Below are 22,029 nucleotides of genomic sequence, written 5' to 3'. Positions count from 1 at the left end.
AACCATAGTTACCATAACCATTTAAGATTATAAGGCACTTTAAGAGTATATGGTAGGCGATATCATAGAACAGCTATAAGGACATGGTTCCGAAAGCTGCAGACAGGCTCAGCTCATGCCAGAGCACCATCTCACATGTTACCAAGCACTCTGCCTCCAGGATTGTTAAGGCCTGTCATAGGAGTGTCTGATAGGTTACCCATGTGTCTATATAAGGCAGGTATAGGAATACTATACCTAAGCAAGGAGTGATTACACGACCTTGCCCCAGCTGAGTGATCAGCCAGTTGTGTCATAATGGAAGGCCAGCCAGGGGTGGCATAATACATGCTGCAGCCCCTGGTAGGCCTAGGGTACACCCATGTCCTGGGTACCTAAGGTACACTGTACAGGGCCCTAGAGGGTGATCCTTACCAATTGGGTTATGTTCCTAAAGTACATAGTATGAATTTAGAGAGAGAACAGCTGGGCTGTGGGTCTGATTAGCAGGCCCACAGCCACATCTAAGTCGAAAACCAGTGAAGCAAAAGCAAAAAGTGGGGGTGAACATAGAAAGCAGACCCTACTCTCCTACACAGGTGAATCGCAAAAAATCCACCATCACACCAACGCAAAGGATACACTACCTGGGAGCGATTGTAGATTCCGAACTAGGAAAAGTGTTTCCTTCGGAGGAGAGATAGTTATCCCTCGCTCAAAAAGGCAGGCATGCGATAACCAGCAGGCTGTCTACTGCGCGACAGATATCATCCCTGCTAGGGGCCATGGCATCTTGCATATTCCTAGTGCCCAACGCCAGGTTGCGGATGCGTCCTCTCCAACAGGATCTAGAGGACAAATGGGACCAAAAGTCTTCTCTGTGGGAGGACAAAGTGTGCCTTTCGACAACGGCCAGGCAGTCGATCAAGTGGTGGTTGAAGTCGAGCAATCTGCAGGTGGGGATTCCTTTCCATCAGGAACCTCCATCGCAAACGCTGATCACCGACGCATCGCTACAAGGTTGGGGCGCGCATCTGGGGTCTCTACAGACTCAGGGGCTGTGGTCCAGCAGCGAGCAGCTATATCACATCAACATGCTAGAGCTCAGGGCGGTACATCTCGCCCTCAAGGCGTTCCTGCCCTCAATCAGCACGAGTTCCATTTTAGTACAAACGGACAACACCACCACAATGTACTACCTGAACAAACAGGGGGGTACTCGTTCCAGGACACTCTCGCTGGAGGCTCAATCCCTGTGGCACTGTATCCTGGCAAGGAACATTTCCATAATGGCGGTGCATCTGCCAGGCGAGCTCAACGTTCAAGCGGACTCACTCAGTCGACATTTTCAAGACCCAGAGGACTGGGTCCTCAACGACGAGGTGCTAGAGAAAATTTATGAGGAGTGGGGCTGTCTGCAAATAGACCTCTTCGCGGAAGAAAACAACACAAAATGCCGAGGCTTTTCCTCAAGGTACTATCGACCAGGGTCTCTGGGGAATGCCCTTTTGATCGACTGGTCAATGACATTTGTGTACGCCTTTCCTCCTCTCCCGCTAATCCCGAAAGTGGTGACCAAGCTGCAACACTCGACCACTAAGATGATCGTGATAGCACCGGACTGGCCGAGGCAGTGGTGGTACCCAGATCTCCTTCACCTATCGATCCGGCCGCACAAGCGTCTGCCGTGCAGGCCGGACTTGCTAACCAAGATGCCAACCTTCCCTCGCTGAGCTTAACAGCATGGCTCCTTAAGTCCTCCAGTATGGCCATTTAAACCTTCCACAGGAATGTATGACCATATTGAAGGAAGCTAGGAGGCCTTCTACGAGACACTCATACTTCTGTAAGTGGAAGAGATTTTATTTATGGTGTATTCAAAATCAACATAATCCTACGAAATGTCAAGAGGAAGTGATATTACCCTATCTGCTTCACTTAGCCAGGGTGGGTTAAAATTCTCCTCCATCAAAGTACACCTGGCGGCCATTACGGCCTATAGGTGCTCTCCATCTCAGCATTCATTCTTTTAAGATTCAAGTGGTAAAAGATTTTTTGCAGGGACTTAAAAAGGTTTACCCCCAGTGAGGCCTCCCTCGCCTCCTTGGGAGCTGAACCTGGTTCTTTCAAAGCTTATGAGTCCACCTTTCGAACCCATACATAAGGCTACATTACAGCACCTTACGTGGAAAGCAGCCTTCTTGGTAGCTATCACCTCAGCACGTAGGGTGCGTGAAATACAGGCCCTCTGCTCAAAAGAACCCTACACGGTTTTTCACCTTAATAGGGTGGTGATGAGAACTCATCCTTCATTTTTACCTAAGGTGGTATCAGACTTTCATGTGAATCAGTCTATCTCACTGCCAACTTTCTTTCCCAACCCCTCTTCGCCAGCTGAGAGGGCGTTGCATTCTTTGGATGTTAAACGAGTTCTCAAATTTTACCTAGATAGAACTAAGACTGTCAGGAGAAGTCTGACCAATTGTTTGTGAACTATGGTGCTGTCCGTACAGGTTTTGCAGCATCTAAACGTTCTATTGCCAGATAGACTGTGTCAAGCATTAAATTAGCTTACCAGCTAGCTCAGAAACCGTGTTGGCCTCTACCTAAGGCACATTCCACACGAGGGAAAGCGGCTACTGCTGAATTTCTCAATAATGTCCCACTCTCCGAGATCTGTAAAGCAGCTACTTGGAGATCTGTCCATACATTCACGAGACATTATTGTCTGGACTCGGACACCAGAGCAGACACTCAAGTAGAGCAAGCCTCCTTGAGGAATCTGTTCAACAACTGATTATTTCGGTTGTTATCTTCAATGTATAGTGCAGTTCTCATTTGCCTGCGGTGGAAGATGGGCTTGCTATTCTATTCAGTGCTTATGACTATTGATGAGGATCCCCTGGAAGAGAAGGATAAGTTACTTACCTGTAATCCTAGTTCTCTTCCAGGGGTTTCCTCATCAAAGTCATAAGCAACCCACCCGCCTCCCCAGGCAAATGAGAGGACTATATTATTAAATATAGAAGAAGTATATCGTTGTGTTTAGGACTACGGTCCCGCAAAGAACAACTGACCCAACTGTCACCCCTGAGGCATGATGGGATATTGGAGTCAGGGCTGCCTTAAAGGCACGGTGCCAGTTTTTACCTGTACAAGACTTTTCAGTCTCTATGGTATTGTATTGCAATGCAGCCTGCAGGCTAACAATGTTTTGTGGATCTGTGTTTTGCAGAGTGGTTTTCTTCTCTTTCTCATGAGCTTTTACCTCATAAAAAAAAGAGAGAGATGTAGGTGTATTATTATACCTATAGTGTGTTATTGGATATTTATATCTACATTGTCTAGCCTACTATGGGGGCTGCATTTGCCTGGAAAAAATAATATATGTTTATACATATACAGAGCTGTATATATATGTGTTTTTCATATATAATTTTATTATTTCCGGGGTCCCCGCATGGGCGGGAATATTCAGTGCTTATGACTTTGATGAGGATACCCCTGGAAGAGAACTAGGATTACAGGTAAGTAACTTATCTTTACTGAGCGCTGGAGTTTCCACTAGGAAGAGACACGTTCCGCCCTTGATGGAACAAAGGCCTCCTGTACTCAATGCCACCATTTTTACTTATGCCTCAAGTTCTGAGAAAAATTAGGACTGATTAGGGCAGGTCATTCAAGAAGCCCAGGACTGGTCCTGGAGTGTGTGGTACCCAGGGTTCCTGGGTCCAAATTGACCGAAGACAAGTGAGCAGTTTTAATTTGCCGTCTGAAGTTGTGAATGAGATCCTACATCCACACATCAGTCAACCAAATACATTTTTTCAGGTCGTTGGGATAAGTTTGTGACCATCAGTTCGATCCCTTATGGGCTAAATTGTCAGATGTGTTATTGTTTTTTTCCTTGGCTCAGTAAAGCTTTACAGTGGGCCGGCCTATTTATGATTACCAGACCAGCCATCCCATGCAGGTTCTGAAAGGCTTGACCCTTCATTTTCTCTGAATGGGGCCTTAATTTGGTCCTTCTGTTTCTCTTCTGCAGGCTGTTCGAACCTATGCGGAGCCTTGTGTCTACTGACCATCAAGAATATTTTTCTTCTAGCTATCACTTCCACACACTGTCAATGAACTGCAAATATTGTCAATGCAACCTCCTTAGACCACCTTCTTCCCCGTACAAATTAGTGCTGAGGGTGCATGATGCCTTTATGCCTAATATAATTGTTTGTTGGGTTGTCACATAGGTCTTAGTAAGGTTTAATTAATTTTAAATATGTTGCTGGGCTGCTCATATTATAAATACGTTTGAAGAGTTCTTTGTTTGAACAGTTGACTATAGCTATCTTTTCTGAGCAATGCGTTTTTTAGGCTTTCCATACTGTGACTCTAACCTCATAATATTTTATCTTATTACTACATACTGCAATCTCACTATTTATGTATTTAATTGCTTTTCCCTTAGCACTATCACCTTTTAAGTAACAGTAGCGCTTTTACTTGAAAATTTGAGCTAACATAAAGTAAAATGTGATGCTTATTAAATTGTTCTACCATTTTTCTTCAAGGATCTGCTTTTCTAGTTTAATTTTCCTCAGATCACTATTGAATCAGTTAGCTAGTTTACTTCATAGATTTTGATGGAAGCTGATGATGGGCCAGCTGGTGTTTTGTCCTTATGATTTTGTTAAGGGGTCTGAAGTTGGGAGGAGGAGGTTGTACTCAATGAGTGTACTGTGTAATGTATCTGAACAAATCTAAATGTACCAGCCACTTAAGGCTTCGTATGAGTGGTCTACTGTCTGGTTGTGTTTGGGGGGGGGCAGGAGGGATGGTGGTATGTCCCCATCCCTAAGTGGACAATACCTAGGATCCTGTTAACGCTAGGTGTGTGGGGTTTAAGTAGATTTGGTCTGAATCCTAGGAGTCCTCATCAAAAGGAGGAATCAGTCATTTTTTTAAAGTTTCTTTCAATAATTCTTTATTGACCACCAGTCTTTCACCAGGAGATTTTCTAGATGAAACAAGGCATGTTTGTTGTCCTGTGGACCTTGTCATTCCTGTTGGGGTTGGTAACTGTTGCCGACCGCATTGAGAATTCTGGGGACCTAGTAACGAGACCTTAATTTTCTTTCCTGACGCACATCTTTTTTTTTTTTTTTTTTTTTTTTTAAACTTTGTTTATTGAAAGTTTTATGTCATGACAATACATGCATACAAAATCAAAAGGACAACCATAAGCAGAGGCAGGTGGCAGTGCAGGTCTCATATCGCATTAGCATCAGAACCATTGTAGTTGCAGGGAATAATTGAGCAATCGTGTACAATAGAATGAGTTTTGATCACCTGTATACAGGGCAGAAGCCTTCGGCAAAAAAGGTCAGTCCACATTATAAACACCTGGCAGGGGCGTGAGGGACCCTTCAAACAGAGTTAAGCCATGTGCTACACAACTCCCATAGTGTGCTCTCGGTCAAACGAGCTCGTATAACGTACATTCACAGACAGTACTCGCGCCCTAGAGCATCGTGGCGGGGAGGCCCAAAGGGAACGCCAAACCCGCAACCCACCCCCACTTGTCCACAGTAACACACAACCTCCCCTATGCAGGATTTCCATCAGTGAGGGCAGGGTCCGGACCGGCATCGGTCAGGGGAGGGGCGCCTGTTGTCAGAGCCTCCGGATACTGCAATAAGTAACTTTGTAATGGTCCCCAGATATCGGCTGGGCGGGACCGGTCAGGGAGCAGCTCGGAGTATGTCAGTACTTGCTCCTGGCAGTATACCAGGTCCTTGAGCCATTCCTTAAATTTCGGAGCCCGTCCCCGTCCCCACCGACAAGCTACGCGTCGCTTCGCCAGCAGTAGCGCCGTCGTAACGAATTTGCGACTCGCCCGTGGGATAGGCTTTGTGTGTCCCAGTAGCGCCTGTATGGGGTCCGGTGCGAAGGGCAGCTCTATCATTTGTGAAATGGCAGAGCAAACCTGTGTCCAGTAGTTCTGAATAGTGGGGCATAGCCAGGACAAATGTAGGAAGTCCGCCTGGGGGGCATGGCATCTCTCACAGTTGTCCGAGTCCTGTAGCTGAAATCTATATTTGGTGGCCGGGGTGCAGTAGAGACGGTTCAAGAATTTAAAGTGTATGATGCGGTGTCTACTGCTCGCTGAAATCTGTGCCGTCTGCAAACAGCAGTATGTCCACCTATCATCCCCGAGGTCCAGCCCCAGCTCCCGCTCCCACTCCCCGCGTGCCCGGGATACGTCAGGTGCGGCATCAGAGCGGACTGCATGATATAGTATCGAGACTAAATGGGAGGGCGAGGTGGCCTGAAGGACCCCGTGTAAGGGAGCCATGGTGTCAGGTTCAGACGGGAAATCTGGCAAGATGGCCTTCATGCCGTGCCGCAGTCTAAGGTAGGTGAAAAGCTCCAAGGGGGTAGGCGTGTGTCCATCAAAGAAGCTTCCCTGGTCACGAAAGATCCCGTCCGAAAACAGATCTCCCCATCTATGGAAGCCCAGCTTGCGAAGCAGATCTTGAAACAGTTTCTCTTGGAGAAGAGGAAGCTGTGAATGATTAGAAAGCGGGAGAAGAGGGGAGTACAGGAGCGGACTTCCCACTCGCTTCGACAGTTCCCGCCAAGCCCTCACCGTGCCCTGCAGAGCGTTATAACTGGCAGTGGAGTGCGGGAGCACACTGTGCAGTAGGCCAGACAGGGGCAGGGGCGCCGCTAGCCAGTCCTCCGCTGCGAGCTGGGGCATGAAAGCGATCGGGTGGAACCAGTAGTAAGCATAGTGCGCTTGCGCGCAGAGATAGTACAGTTCCAGGTCCGGTATATCGAATCCTCCGCACGAGTATGGAGAAGTCATCACAGCCCACTTCAAGCGGGGTCTCTTCCCACCCCATACCAAGCGTATCAATTCAGATCTCAGACGAGTGAAGAAGTGCCTGCTCGGGGGAAAAGGAATATTCATAAACAAGTATAAAAGCCGGGGAAGCACCACCATCTTAATCAGGGCCGCCCGACCAGCCATCGACAGGGGGAGCGTAATCCAGCGGTCGACACAAGAGGAGACGTGCAGCAATGTCGTGCCGTAGTTCATCCGCATAAGCTCCTCTCTGTCTCGGGAGATCTTAATGCCTAGGTACTTGACTTCGGACTCACTCCATTCTATGGGATAGTCGAGCGGGAAGGTCTGGGAGCCATCAGTAAGATGGAAGATCTGAGACTTCGACCAATTGATTTGCACTCCCGACATTTCCCCATATATCAAGAATTCCCGGAGGAGAGGGTTCAGGTTATTTTGTGGGTCCCGCACGTACAAAGTAATATCGTCTGCATACATTGACAGCAATATCTGTCTCTGCTCATAGAACAGCGCGCGGTCTTGATGGTGCTGTCGGAGTCGCGAGGCTAGAGGCTCGAGCGCCAATGCGAATAGGAGTGGGGAAAGTGGACACCCCTGTCTGGTCCCTCGTGCAATTTCGAAGGGTGCGGACGTTCTACCATTGACCAAGACCCTGGCGCACGGACCGCCATAAAGAATAGCTATCCAGCCCAGGAACACCAGAGGGAAACCCATGTGAGTCAGTACAGCCACCAGATAATCCCACTCCAAGGAGTCGAATGCTTTCGTAGCATCCAAGAATACCGCCACCATCTGTAGGCTGGGATCTACATTCTGCAAGGTCGCAAACAGTGTACGCAAGTTATGCGACGTCGCCCTTCCGGGTATGAAACCCGATTGATCCGGGAGTACCAGTCCCTCCATGAGGAGCGACAAGCGATTAGCCAGGGTCTTAGCAAGGATCTTCGCATCACAATTAAGAAGGGACAAGGGCCGATATGAGTCCGGGGACGTTGCCGGCTTGCCTGGCTTCAAGCGGGAGGTAATCAGTGCCTCTCTCATGGAGGGGGGGAGTTTCCCCAGCGTGTGAGCCTCGTCAAACACCTCTTTTAAAATCGGGGCAAGGATATCGATGTAGGACTTATAGAACTCTATCGGGAGGCCATCAAGGCCCGGGGCCTTCCCCGAGGCCATCTGCATTATGGCCTCCCGAATTTCGTCAACCCCCAGAGGAGCCATGAGAAACCGGCGTTGTCTATCAGAAAGCCATCCTAGTGTGATGTCCTCAAAATATCTGTCCAGCTCCGGCTTGTGCGCATGGGTAGAGGAGTACAATGCAGTGTAGTGGGCAACAAACGTTTGCAGTATAGACTGGGTGTCCCTGTGGAGCGCTCCCGAAGATCCATGGATCTCCAGGACGTGGTTGTTGAAACGGGGCGGCCGTATCGCCCATGCCAGGAATTTACCCGGCCGTTCTCCCTCACCGTACCTACGCGCTTGGAAGTGTTTCCCCCTAAACCGAACCTCTCTATCCGCGGTGTCTTTATATTCAGACAGGAGGTCACGGAACCTGGCCTGCGCCTCCGCATCAGTGGGAAACTCAGGGGCGGTCTCCAAGGCTCGGAGGGAGATCTCCAGTTTACTAAGGCTCGTACGTAGGTCTCTGAGGACTCCCACCCCTTTTGAAATGCACAGCCCCCTGATGGTAGCCTTAAAGGCCTCCCAGACTACAGCGACACTATCCACCGTCCCACCATTGCGCTGAAAGAAGCTCTCGGTCTCCTGTGCAATCTCCGAGCGAAAGACCTCATCCAGCAGGGCAGTAGGTTGCAATCTCCAAGACATCGGAGAGCCAGCAAGATCAACCAGCTCCACACCCATCAGAACCGGGGCATGGTCGGAATACGTGCGCGCTAGGTGTCTCACCCGACATATCGTGGGAGCAAGGCCTGGGGAGACCAAGAAATAATCCAATCTTGCCCATGTGGCGTGTGCGGCCGACCAGTGCGTGCCCTCCAAAGTCGCCGGGTGCCTAGAGCGCCATGCATCCAACAGATGGCGCTCAGTAAGGAGGTCGTGAACATATGCTTGCGAGCGAGAGTAGTGTTGAGGGCTGGTGTTTGCCCTGTCCCTCATGGGATCAATAGCTACATTAAAGTCTCCTCCCCATACCAAGTAAGTGGAGCCTATGCCCAAGATCTCCCCCCAGAGCACCCGAAGGCACCGCGGGTCATCCGAGTTAGGGCCATAATAACACGCCAGTGTGAGCGTGTCCACACCAATGCGGCCCCAGATAATACAATACCTGCCCTCCCTGTCAGTCAGTTCACCCAAGCACACAATCAATCAATCAATCAATCAATCATGGAACTTATATCGCGCACTACTCACCCGTAAGGGTCTCAAGGCGCTTGGGGAAGGGGGTCTGCTACTGCTCGAACAGCCAGGTCTTGAGCTGTTTCCTGAAGGCCAGGTGGTCCTGGGTCATCCGCAGGTGGACGGGTAGGGAGTTCCAAGTCTTAGCTGCCAGGTAGGAGAATGACCTTCCTCCAGCGGTGGCTCTCTGGATGCGAGGGACGACGGCGAGGGCGAGGTTAGCGGAACGTAGCCGGCGGGTGGGCGTGTAGAAGGTGAGGCGGCTGTTGAGGTACCCTGGGCCTAGGTCGTGGAGGGACTTGTGTGCGTGGGTGAGGAGTCTGAACGTGATCCTCTTGTTGACCGGGAGCCAGTGCAGGTCTCTCAGGTGGCACGAGATGTGGCTGCGTCGGGGGACGTCCAGGATGAGTCGGGCGGAGGCGTTCTGAATACGCTGAAGTCTTTTCTGAAGCTTGGCCGTAGTACCGGCGTAGAGGGTGTTTCCGTAGTCTAGTCTGCTGGTGACGAGAGCGTGGGTGACCGTCTTCCTGGTCTCGGTTGGGATCCATCGGAAGATCTTTCGGAGCATGCGGAGGTTGTGGAAGCAAGCTGAGGAGACGGCGTTGACTTGTCTGGTCATCGATAGGGAGGAGTCCAGTATGGCGCCCAAGTTGCGTGCGTGGTCCGTCGGTTCAGGTGCGGTGCCTAGTGCCGGGGGCCACCAGGAGTCGTCCCATGCGGAGGGTGATGGTCCCAGGATGAGGACTTCTGTCTTGTCCGTTTTCAGTTTCAGGCGGCTGATGTTCATCCATTCAGCGACGTCTGTCATCCCTTCGTGCAGGCTGGCTTTGGCGGTGTCGGGGTCTCTGGTGAGGGAGAGAATTAGCTGGGTGTCATCGGCGTAGGAAATGATGTTGAGGTTGTGTTGGCGTGCGATGGCAGCGAGGGGTTTCATGTAGATGTTGAAGAGAGTGGGGCTGAGCGACGATCCTTGCGGGACGCCGCAGATGACTTCGGTGGCCTCGGAGCGTAACGGAGGGAGGCGTACTCTCTGTGTTCTGCCGGAGAGGTATGAGATGATCCATTCCAGAGCCTTCCCTTGGATGCTGGTGTCGTTGAGGCGTTGGACTAGTGTGCGGTGGCAGACAGTGTCAAATGCTGCGGAGAGGTCTAGGAGGATGAGTGCCGCTGTTTCGCCGTTGTCGAGCAGGGCTCGGATGTCGTCGGTGGCTGCGATGAGGGCGGTCTCGGTGCTGTGGTTGGCTCTGAATCCGGACACAAAGGGGGTGTGTTTCTTAATAAGGATTGCGACCCCCCGTGAGTAAGTGGAATAGGAGGAAAAGGAACGGTGCATGGCCCACCTTGATGCGAACAGTGACGGCCTGGACGGGTCCAGGTGCGTCTTTTGGAGGAAGGCCACATTGATGTGATGTCTATCTAGGTACGCCAGGATCTGTCTAGGCTTTCTAGGGTCTCCCAAACCCCTCACATTCCAGGTCAGAAAATTAAGTTGCCCAGTAAAGTCCCTGCGTGTCTGTGGATCACCCATAAGGAGCAACAGTTCTCAGAAATAGTAAGCCAATGTCACCACCGCCCCTAAAAGGATGCAGACGAAATAATGCAAACACTTCAACACACCAATTAACACTAACAAACCACAATGAAAAGTCCCCACCCCCCCCTCCACCCTCCACCCACAGCAGCATCCCAATCATGCCATCTGGACAGTTCCCATCCTCCCCACCCCAAAACCAAACCCTTCTATGGCCAACGCCACTAGGGATTAACATTTAAACAAAGAAACAATGGGGTAATACCCTTCGGAGGTCAGTCTAGGTGGATACACCGTGTCTCCGCGATCCACGGGACTGCGCCCGGTCAGGGACCGGGCCCAGTCCAGGGACAGGGAGCGCCCAGCGAGGTGGAATGTCCTGAGAGTCAGGTGCGCGGTAAAAGGAGGTAGAGCCCCGGTGACATCCCCCCACCCACAGCGCAACCAGGCCCTTAAGTCCCCACAGCATGGTCCGTGGCAGCATACATCTGCATCAGCTTACCAACTGCCAATCATCCGCCACAGAAGCACCAGGTCAAAGACCCTGCGTTGTCACTCCGCGGCCGGCGAGGATGGGCTGTCCATGTCTCGCCTCCTGACCCGCTTCAAAAATTCCTCAGCTTGTTGGGGTTTAGTGCAGAAGATTTGTTTCCCCTGGTGGGTGATGCGTAGTCGAGCAGGGTAGAGCAACGCATAATCAATTTGAGCAGCTCGCAATTTTTGTTTAACCTGGATGAATTTTTTCCGCTCCTCCTGGACCACTGGAGTGAAGTCTGGAAATATAGTAAAGGCAACGCCGTCGTACGAGAGGGACTTCTTCTCCCTCGCCACTCGGAGCGCCGCATCCCGGTCCCGGAAGTTTAGCAAACGGGCGATGATAGGGCGGGGGGGGGCCCCGGCGGTGGCCTCAGAGCCAGCGATCTGTGCGCCCTCCCAACGATGAACTGCGGGGAGAGGGAGTCAGCCCCCACCACCGCGCGCAGTAGGCCTTCCACATAGTCCTCCATCTTGCCTGTGTGGGTCGATTCCGGTATGCCAAGTAGGCGAACATTATTCCTCCTGCTGCGCGCCTCTAATTCCTCATTCTTGGCCGCTATCACAAGAAGGACTTTGTCCATGCGCGCTACAGTGTCTGATAGTTGTGTCGTGCGGTCTTCGGTATCAGAGACACGCCGCTCCGTTTCTGAGATACGTTCTCCATGACTGTCCACCTTGTGCACAATCGAGTCTATACGTGACTGCATGGAGTCCATTTTGTCCACTATGGTCGCCAGACTCTGCCGCATATCCAACAGGATGGATTTGACGTCGTCGCCTGTCTGGGCGTCCACCGGTGCCGGCCCCCCCGCGCTGGTCTCCGGCTGGGATCGGGTGTTCTTTTTCGGCTCGAAGGTGAGGCGAGGTTGGCGGCTGTCCGGCTTCCCCATGCCGGCACCGACGGGCAGACCCCAGTAAAGGCAAGGATATAGTCGGGAAGGCCGGATCACGAGGCGAAAAAGGAACCAAGGGGGGAACGCAGCTCCTCAGGGGCAGAAGCGACCCAGCAATCCAGGCCCAGGCACACCACGACCTCCTCAAGAGCACCAGTCAACTCCCTCCATCGGGGGTGAGCCTGCGCGACAGGGACAGGTCCAGTGCCCGGAGCTGCACTCGATCATCTAGGGCCGCCACTCCCCCCGACAGTAGGTCCCCCGTTATCAGGGCAGCAGGATCGCCTTCACGCCGGGCCACCAATCGCCTTGAGCCAGTCAGGGGGGGGGGCAGAGGGGCCCGAACCGGGACTCTCGGGTACTCACTCGTTGCAGCCTTAGCTCTCCAGAGGGGTCCAGGCCGATGAGGGAAGCCGGCCCCAGCGCCTCCAGGCCCATGGCGAGCTCCGCAGGTTCGTTGCTGCCTCAGCGCGATCTCAGACGCAGGCCTCTCCGAGCAGATTGTTGCGCCTAGCCGGTCATAGGCTCCCGCCTCCAGTGAAGCAAGTCTCACCGGGTCTCAAACACCCGCTGCCCCCACCGCTCGTCACAGCCCCCCCAGCGGAGGAGAAGACGGGTCACAGCGGGGGTGGATGGGTCTCCACAGCGCAAAGGCAGGTGATGCAGAGCCGCGCTTCCGCAGCGTCCAGGAATGGCCGGGGGAGGTGATCTCCGCGGTCGCCGCGGTCATCTACAGCACACCCCGTCGATGCGCGTGCCCTTCACCAGTTCTCGGTACAGCCGCCGCCGCTGCAGACGAATCAGTCCAGGGTGAGGGCAGCAGTCGGGGCGCTCGAGGTCCGCCGCAGCCGCAATGCAGGGAGGCCCTCTGACCACGTGTGCAGCGCCGCCCTCGCGTGGCGGCTGCTCCCCGGTCACAGCACCAGACGATAGCACACGGCAGCCGGTGCGGTCGGCAGCGGCCCCTTAGTCCGGTCTCGCTGCGGCACTCAGGGCAAGGCAAAGCCCCAGCAGCAGCAGCGGAGTGCGGGGACCCACCAGGGCTCGTTCTGGCAGAGAATCGCCACTCTCAGGAAGGATTATTAGCAGGATTTTGCCGCTGGGCTGCGGGAGCTTCACCCACAGGCAGCCATTCCGCTGTGCGCCACCTAGCGCCTCCTCCTGACGCACATCTTTGACTTTGCTTTGTTAAACATTTGTATGGAAGAAAAGTTTATAGTTTTTAATTAGGTGCTTCAGTCAGATATTAGGTTCATCTGAAAAAACATGGTTGGTTTCTTATTTACAGTTTATTATAACCGTTTTTGCCAAATTAAGTGTAGAGACTATTAAGCTATGTACTTTCAGCAATGCAAAACTTCCTCATGTATTGTTCAAAGTTAGGCACATTAATTTTTTTTTTTTTTTTTTTTTTATTGAAGTCAAAAAACAGATTACATTTGCACATCTGATACATGAAAAAAAATAAAAGATATCAACCCGAAATTCAAAACACATTGCATATACAAGAAGTAAAATACATCCAGATTTAGAAAAGGATTGCTAAAACCAGGGCTCATCAGCCGATAAAATCCCCCAAGAATGTGTCATTGTACATAAAATTAGATCCAATCCTGCCTCCAAACTCACTGGTTCTTGCTACACAAATTTATATCAGGATGGTAATAATGATAATAGATCCCAGGACTTGTTAATCAAAATAGGAAGACCATATTTTCGTGAATTTTTTGAGACCCCCTATTCTCATAGCGTATATGCGTTCGCTTCGCTTAACCGCCCGCATCTTATTGACCCATTACATTAGTAAGGGGACTAAATCTGTTCGCCATTTCTGTAATAAAAGAGATCTAGCTACTGCCATTGCGATATATACAAGTTTGACCATCTGGTCTGGGAGTAGAAGATCTGGGTCATAACCAATAAGGATCAGTTTATCATATCTTAAACATTGTAAATCACATTCAGTTGCAAGAAAACCAAACACATCTTCCCAAAATGTTTGAATTTTTGAGCACTGTAACATAGTATGAGTCCAATTAGCTGCCGGGTGACTGATACATCTAAAAGAATGAGCTGAAGAATTAGGGTACATTTTCTGCAAAACGGAAGGTGTGCGATATACTAGCCATTTACTGAAAAAAAGCATCCTACGCCAATTTGCACCTTTGAGTGTGTTAATATTTAATCTATTAATCGTCATCCAAACATTCATAGAAATTTCAACATCCTCCTGGTCAGACCATTTTTTTATTGCTTTCTGTGCAAGGTCCAAACTCTTAACCGAGGTTAAGCATTGTTTCCACTGACCCGGTTTCCTGTCAGATGCTACTAATAGTAGATCATTGATTAACTGGCTTGACCCATTCAATTGGGAAATATCTAAGTCTGAGAAAAATTTGTATAACATATTATAAGATCCCAATAGAATAAAATCATTCGGAGCTCGCTGTAAAATTTCATGCTTAGATAGCCATTGACCATTTTGCAGAAAATCACCTACTTGACGGAATCCTATCATAGCCCATTTTAACGTAAGTTCGATAGAAGATACGATCCCGGCTAAGGGGAGTATCCCCGCCAAAAGAGTACCTGAGTTAATGGCCGGGATAGAATATCTCTTAAACAGTGCTTGTCGTTTTTTGAATATCCAATGGAGGCACTTATACCTAACCAGTTTAGGGGATTTAAAAATCGTAAGCGATGATTGAATCTGATTTTCTTTAAGCATAAAATCCATAAACCTATTAATGAAAAAATGTACTTGTGGGGGAGGCTTAAATCTCGATAAATATTGTGCAAAATATGCATAATAGTAATCCTTAAGATTTGGAAGCGCTAGCCCTCCTTGTTCCTTCTTCTCGTATAAGGTGCTTAGTGCAATGCGTAAAGATTTCTTTGCCCATAAAAAAGTGGTAAACATTGACTCTATTTTAGCAAAAAACAAACTTGATAAGGTGCATGGAATAGTTGAAAATAAAAAGTTAAAAAGAGGTTAGACTGACATTTTAATAAGTGCAACTCTTCCTAAAATTGAAATGGAAAGAGAGCTCCAGCGCAACAGCAAAGCTTGAGCTTTCCGAATTAGTGGCACCTAATTCAAGTGGTACAGATTAGAGACTAAATTCGAAAAATACACCCCGAGATATCTTTTCGGGTTAGAATTAATACAAAATCGAATATCTATATGTAAATCACTGGTCACCCCGCCACATTGAATAATTTCAGTTTTATTTTTGTTAATACGATATTCCCCCTAATGTCTCAAAAGCCTCAAACAATTGAAAAACTCTAGTTTGAATTTCCATCTCTGGCTTAATCAGGAGCATTATGTCGTCAGCATAAAGCTTCAGTTTTGACATTGATGGACAGGGCCGGACTGGGGATTCAAAGCAGCCCTGGCAATTTTGTCAGACCAGCCTACAGGGGATAGGGGTGGGGGAGGGACACAAGTGTGAAGCACTGCTGCTTTTGTTACTAGGAGATAATATTGCAGCACCACTGCAAAAGCGTTCCCCATTAACTAAACCGGCCCCTACCACTGCAAAACCGGCCCCCACTCTTCCATCCTCCCGGGGGAAAGCCCGATGCCTATCCAGCCAGTGCAGGCCTGAGCAGCATGCAGCAAGCCCGAAGGGAAACAGCAGCAAGCAGAGAACCCTAGCAGTGGGGGGGATCCGGCAGGAGAGAGAGAGGTGCAGCCCAACCCAGAACCAAGGCCACGTGAGGCCATGACAGGAGTGCGAAGGCCCCAAAGTTGGAGCTACGCCTGGTTGAAAACCCAGCCAACCCCGTGAGGGCAGGTAAGGCCCCGCAGATACCGTGACACCCTCCAGTGCCACGGGGGACTGAATGCAAACAACCTAGAAGAGCCGCACAGAGTTAGGAACGCTCCCGACTCCCACATGCTCTGCCTGACCAGGCGATCCTTAAGCGGCAGGCCGAAAGTAGGCCACCCAGCAGTCCCAGGGGATAGAAGCCAGAATGGTTGAAAGTAGTGCAGGAGGTCCAGAAGGGTCTCCTATGGACAATGGGCATTAACTGTCTGTCACTAGAAAGGGAACCAACTGAGTCTTGAAACAGTGTAGTGGCCTCAGGTGATAAGACTGTGGATGAAATTGTCTAGGTTTGTAAGACACGGTATTAATGCTGGGGATGCTGATTGGGACTATCCCCAAAGGATACCTACCACAGAGTTGGAGTGGGCATTGGCCATTAGGCCTGCAGGGCCAGACTGCCTCCTTTGGAGCTACATATCTACAGATTTTGTTGGGTAATATATAACCGGTTTGAGGGAGGGTGACAGGTACTTCGGGATTTGGGTGTCGGGTAGTTATAACCTTGCCATGTGAGGTGAGTGGGGAGTTGGAAGGGGGGGGTGGGACAACGGTAATCAATGGAAAGATGCAGAGGAACCACCCAGAAGATAGCGCATCAGTCAGTGAAACAACAACTCCATAGCAAAACCAGAACATCCTTCACCATCTTATGTTCGAATGTTAACCGGATAGATAACAAATTTCATAAGGGGATGGTATTGAAAAGGGGGATGGTATTGAATTCCTTGGCCAGGTTCACCCCAACCGTATCCTGATGCATGAAACTCAACTATTGGGCAACAACTGTGTCTTCCTAGGCCGTGGCAGATACACAGTGCTAGCACACGCAGGTTTCTGAGGCACATGTATACTAGACCGCAAATCCCTGCCATATCTAGTGACCAAGAAACGGGTAGATCCCCAGCGATGCTGTGCAGCTGCGGGAGGCACTTGGCAAGGTGAAGAACTATACATGGCACCATGGTATCTCCCCGGACCTACAGTCAGCGGGCCTAGGGGGAGAATGGATAATTAAGGTCCCTGAGGAACTTTTGGTAATAGAGGGCAACCTCAACCTAAGCCTTCACAGGGCTCTAGATAGGGTGTCGGGGGAGGGACTACCCAGAGACGATACCAAGTTGAGCACATTTCTGAAAGCCCTAGGGATGGAAGACCCCTGGAAGGCTGTGCACCAGGAGGAAAGACAAAACTACTATGTGGCTACCTTGATATAGTCAATATCAACGGCCTGACAACTAGGGAAGTTCTACGACACATGATACCTGGTGCGGAGAATATCTGACCACTCACCATGCGCCTGATGCAGCCCACACCTCATACTACTCGGGTGGAAATTGGACCCCTTGGTATTGACAGATTAGTCGATTAAACTATTCACCCAAGAATTCACAAAGACTTACTTTAAGGAAAATGAGGGATGTCTGTATAAGAAAGGTCAGAACATGGAAGGTGCACAAGACGGTGGAGAGAAGTCACCTAATTGCACAAACCATAGGGGAAAAAAGGAGACAGACACAGTGGGCAGGAAATTGGAGAAGTTGTTGGCTTAGGAGGCCCAATATGCAGCTCACTCTGATGCAATACTGGCCAACTGGACAGTGAGGTAGCATGAAAAAGAACTATCGCGCCTGATGCGTTAAGAAGCCAGGTTGATTTATAAATCTAAACAACACAAGATGTACAAAGTAGGCAGTAAGGCAGCTGGGAAGCCATTAGCATGGCTGGCAAGAAGGGGGGGAATGCTGGAGATAGATGCAGAGAGTAACACAGTGGGTGAAACATGGTAGAAGTGGCAACAGATATAGCACAAGCCTTTGCAGAATACCTCAGAGATCTATACACCCTGCATTCGAACAATAAGCAAAGATGCAACATTGATGGCTTCCTCGATGATATTCCAATAGCAAAACTGGGGAGAGAGGCATTAAAGTCCCTAGAAGGCAAAATGCAAGAGGGAGAGATTGCAGATGCCCTGGCGCAATTAAAGGGTAGGGAAAGCATCAGGCCTCAATGGCCTGCCCCAGGAATTTTTTTAATGCATCAGGCGTCAAGTGGTAAAACCAATCTGAACAATGCTTTATGAGGCTAGGGCAGGGGGTGAGCTGCCAGGAGACCTTAGACAGGCGACCATAGTCCTAATACACAAACAGGGAAAGCCCCCAGATCTCTGGTTCTCCTAAGACCACTTTCCCCACTCAACATTGAAACAAAAATCTTTGCTAAGGTGCTGACGAACTGCCTGATACAAGTGATCAATTAGGCTTCATATCTTACAGGTCAACCAGGCATAATATCAAAAGCTTTTAACGATGTCTAGCAAGTGAAGGTACTCCTCCTCGCACAAGACATAGCAAAGACTTTCGATTCTCTGGAATGGCCCTACATTTTGACACTTCTGGAATGGATGGACTTCAGCCCCACTTTGTGAGCATGTGTTCGTCTCTGATATACCCACCCACGGCCCGGGTCCGAGTGAATGGCAAGTCATCGACGGAGTTTGACTTGGGGAGGGGTACAAGACTGGGCTGCCCCCGTTCCCTCTTCCTCTTCACAAGCGCTATGGAGTCAGTATCCAGCTGCATACCTGTGATGCCCTGGTCCGCGGACTGCGGTAGTACCACGATTGGGAGGATGTCCTCTCGCTATATACAGATGACATCCTATTGTACTTCACAGAATTGGAAGATTACATTATGAAAATACCAGAGATCTTTCAGATCTTTGCTTTCTTCTCTGGGCTGTGTATAAACTGGGACAAATTCTGCCCCTAACCACTTGGAGGGTGGACATCCAGGGCAGACTGGCAATGCTCAATACCCCCCGAAGAGAGAGGATTCCAGTATCTGGGTGTATTGGTCACCATAGACCGGCAACTCTTTTTTGACAACAAGCTAGGCAGTTGGTTTGAGGAATATAAAAGAAACCTGGGGCATTGGCACAGACTACCGCTATCCTTAATGGGCTGTGCAGCTCTATATCAAATGATGTATTCACCTAAAGTGTTGCTGCTGCAACCATGCTTCTGTTGTGGGATGGTGAAGTGCCACAAATTGCGCTAACAACGCTGACCAGGAAGAAGTTTGAAAGGGTTATTGCACTACCAAACCTATGCCTCTTTAACTGGGCGACCTAATTGGTGGTTATTAATTAAGAACAGAGGAATACTTTTCTAATGGCAGACAGGCGTGCCATGGACCCGGGGGATTACATCAGTGAGCTGTACAGTAAGGGGAAACTGACGACAATACCATCTTAGACATCATTGGCAATCAAGTCATGATGGAGGGACAAAAAACCAAATTGGATGGCAGGGCATACTCCCCTTGGAAACCCTACTCTGAAACAATGAGGTATTGGCACCGCTACAGGGTGTCAAAGAAGGTAGGAAATGGGATGTCATGGGATATCGAAGCTGGGAGACCTCTGGACAGAAGGGGACATGATGACTTTTGCACACCTCCAATCCCTATATAAGTTAACCGGGAGCCAATATTTGTGATGCATACAAATTAGGCACATCCTGAGTGGATGTATCAACCTGAACGAGGACATACCGGAGGAGAGCCCTCTAGGATTCAGAGTGCTGGGTACCGCATTGCACAAGCACGACACTTCAGCAATATCCAACACACTGCCAGCCAACAGTATCCCCCAACTCTCCGCTGCAGGCACTGGGAGACAGATGGGAGAAAGATCTGGGCAGATTGGAAGGTGATGATTGAGGGGCGAGAGACGGTGATGAAGGCAGGTTTCAGACTAATCCAGCTCAAAATACAAAACAGGGCTCACTTCACCAAAGGGGGGCTATTCACTATGGATAGGAGCCAAATGACAGCTGTTCAAGGGGATGCACACAACTAAGCAACCACTGCATACACTGAGCTCCTTCTGGAGGGGGTTCAGTGTACGATACCCGAGGCCCTGTAAATATCACTGGAGCTCACTCCTGTAGGTAAAGAAAGTGCTCACGCCCAAAAATAACTTCCCTTAAGACATGGGTAATTTTCTGTTGTTAAGCAGTTTGATCCACAAACAGCAATACACCAGGTACAGTTACAATCCAGTCAATGAATCCCTATGATAATCATTAATTTTATCACCTCTGCATTCCATCCCATGCTCCCATTCCCTTAAACAACACCTTCAGCCGATAATGCCTCTTTACTGTTGCATAACAGCATCATTTAATGTTTACAGTTTGCTAAACATGCATCATATAATACAGACACAAGCGCAGCATTATCTTAACGCTGCGATCATACGTTACCAAAGAGACTTTTATTATTTGTACTAGGCACAAAGGGAAACATTATACAAATGCCACGCTCGTGCATACACAAGAATATGCAACAACTCCCAAACTGATCATGCTTGGAATCTGAGGGGGCACTGTTTTGCAATGTAGCTCTAAAGGTGGCCGGGTGTGATTTGATACAGAAATGGAATAGCTATGCGTCCTGATGGTAGGTAAGTGGGTAACCAACATGGACTGGTGCATGGCATGCAGGCAGAGGAACAGATCTGCAAAGCGCGTGCCTGCCCCAATCAGTTTGCCAATCCTGGGGCCCCTGGAAAGCCCTGGCAGACGACATGCTCAAAGGAGATCGTCATGGAGTGAGCGCGCACAAGAGACACCGCGGAGATAAGACCGAAGGAAAGTCCGGTGCACACGGGGACACATGATCCATTAGACCCCAATAAACTATATGACCGATTCAGATGTGTTGCGCATTTCAGTATTACCACTAACACCTTTCGTAAGTACGATGCTGTCACCGTGAGAGATCTCTTCAAACTGAGCGCCACTGTGATGTGAACGGGGCCCCACTTAAAGGAACGTGCAAAGCACAAGTGACTAAGCAACTCTCGCGGCATTGGCTGCACTGGACTGAGCACCACTCTCCGTCTCCAGCCGTGCTCTGGTCCAAATCATTACGACGGTCCGCGGAGGGGTAACTTTAAACTATGCCGCATAGGCCTGCTCACTCTGGCCCGCCTACCCTGATTGGCCAATGACACTGAGGCCTCGCGACCTGACGTCAGCTATTGGCGCCGGCGCCGCGGTATATTGTGAAAGATTGTAGCACAGCACTGCCAGCCGCGAACTGAGCCCAAGCCTGATGCAATCTGCCAGCTAAGAGATTGGCAGTCAGAAGAGTTGCTAACTTGGAGTGCTCCACGACGCGCACAGACCTCGGACACAGGCATAGAAGCAGGACGGCCTTCTGATTTTGTTGCTGGGTGCCGATTTAAAAGAAATCGGCGGACCCAGTAACAAAACCGGCCCCCTGTAAAGAAACCAGCCCCCACCCCTTCCGGCCTCCCGGGGGATTGCCCGGTGCCCGGTATTACCAGTCCGGCCCTGTTGATGGAATTGGGGGAGAAATTACTGGACAGTTCCTTATTGCGGCCGCCAGTGGCTCAATAAAGAACGCAAAAAGAACTGGCGACAAGGGGCACCCCTGTCGCGTACAACGTTTCACTTTAACCCGACCAGCTATTGAGGTGTTAATAATTATATTGGCTTGGGCATTGCCATATAGTCGCTGGATCAAGGACAAGATTTTGCTGGGGATGCCGAAATGGTCTAAGATCATAAATAGGGTATCCCATACCACTAAATCAATAGCCTTTTCGGCGTCAAATAACATCACCAAGGCATGTGTTTTATGTATCTCAAAATAGTCAAGTGCTTCTGCCAGATAATGCGTATTGGTGGCTAATTGTCTCCCTGCGATGAAACCATTTTGGTCGCTATGTATCAAGTTCGCAGCGTGTTTATTAAATCGAAGGGACAGAAGCTTGGTCAAAATCTTATAGTCCGAATTAAGTAATGTTATTGGTATATAGGAATTTGGATCTTCAATATTTTTCCCTTTCTTTGGAAAACTCACTATATTCCCTTGACGGAAAGATTCTGGCACCTCGCCACCTTCTAACATAGAGTTAAATAATTGAAGAAAAAATTCTGCAAATGAGCTTAAAAAAAACCTTAAAAAATTCGGGTGGAAGTCCATCTGGGCCACAAGCCTT

The 22,029-nt window shown here is 49.6% G+C and overlaps 1 protein-coding gene across 3 annotated transcripts in view; it reads left to right on the top strand.

Moving 5' to 3' along the window:
* PIWIL2 (piwi like RNA-mediated gene silencing 2) overlaps positions 1-22,029 on the top strand; it is a 1,855,951-nt gene that overhangs the window by 1,531,007 nt on the left and 302,915 nt on the right. The window lies entirely within an intron of this gene.

This window comes from Triturus cristatus, chromosome 11, assembly GCF_964204655.1.
Source record: "Triturus cristatus chromosome 11, aTriCri1.1, whole genome shotgun sequence".
NCBI lineage: Eukaryota > Metazoa > Chordata > Amphibia > Caudata > Salamandridae > Triturus > Triturus cristatus.
Note: the sequence above shows the minus strand (reverse complement) of the source record. Positions and strands in the feature narration are given on the sequence as shown.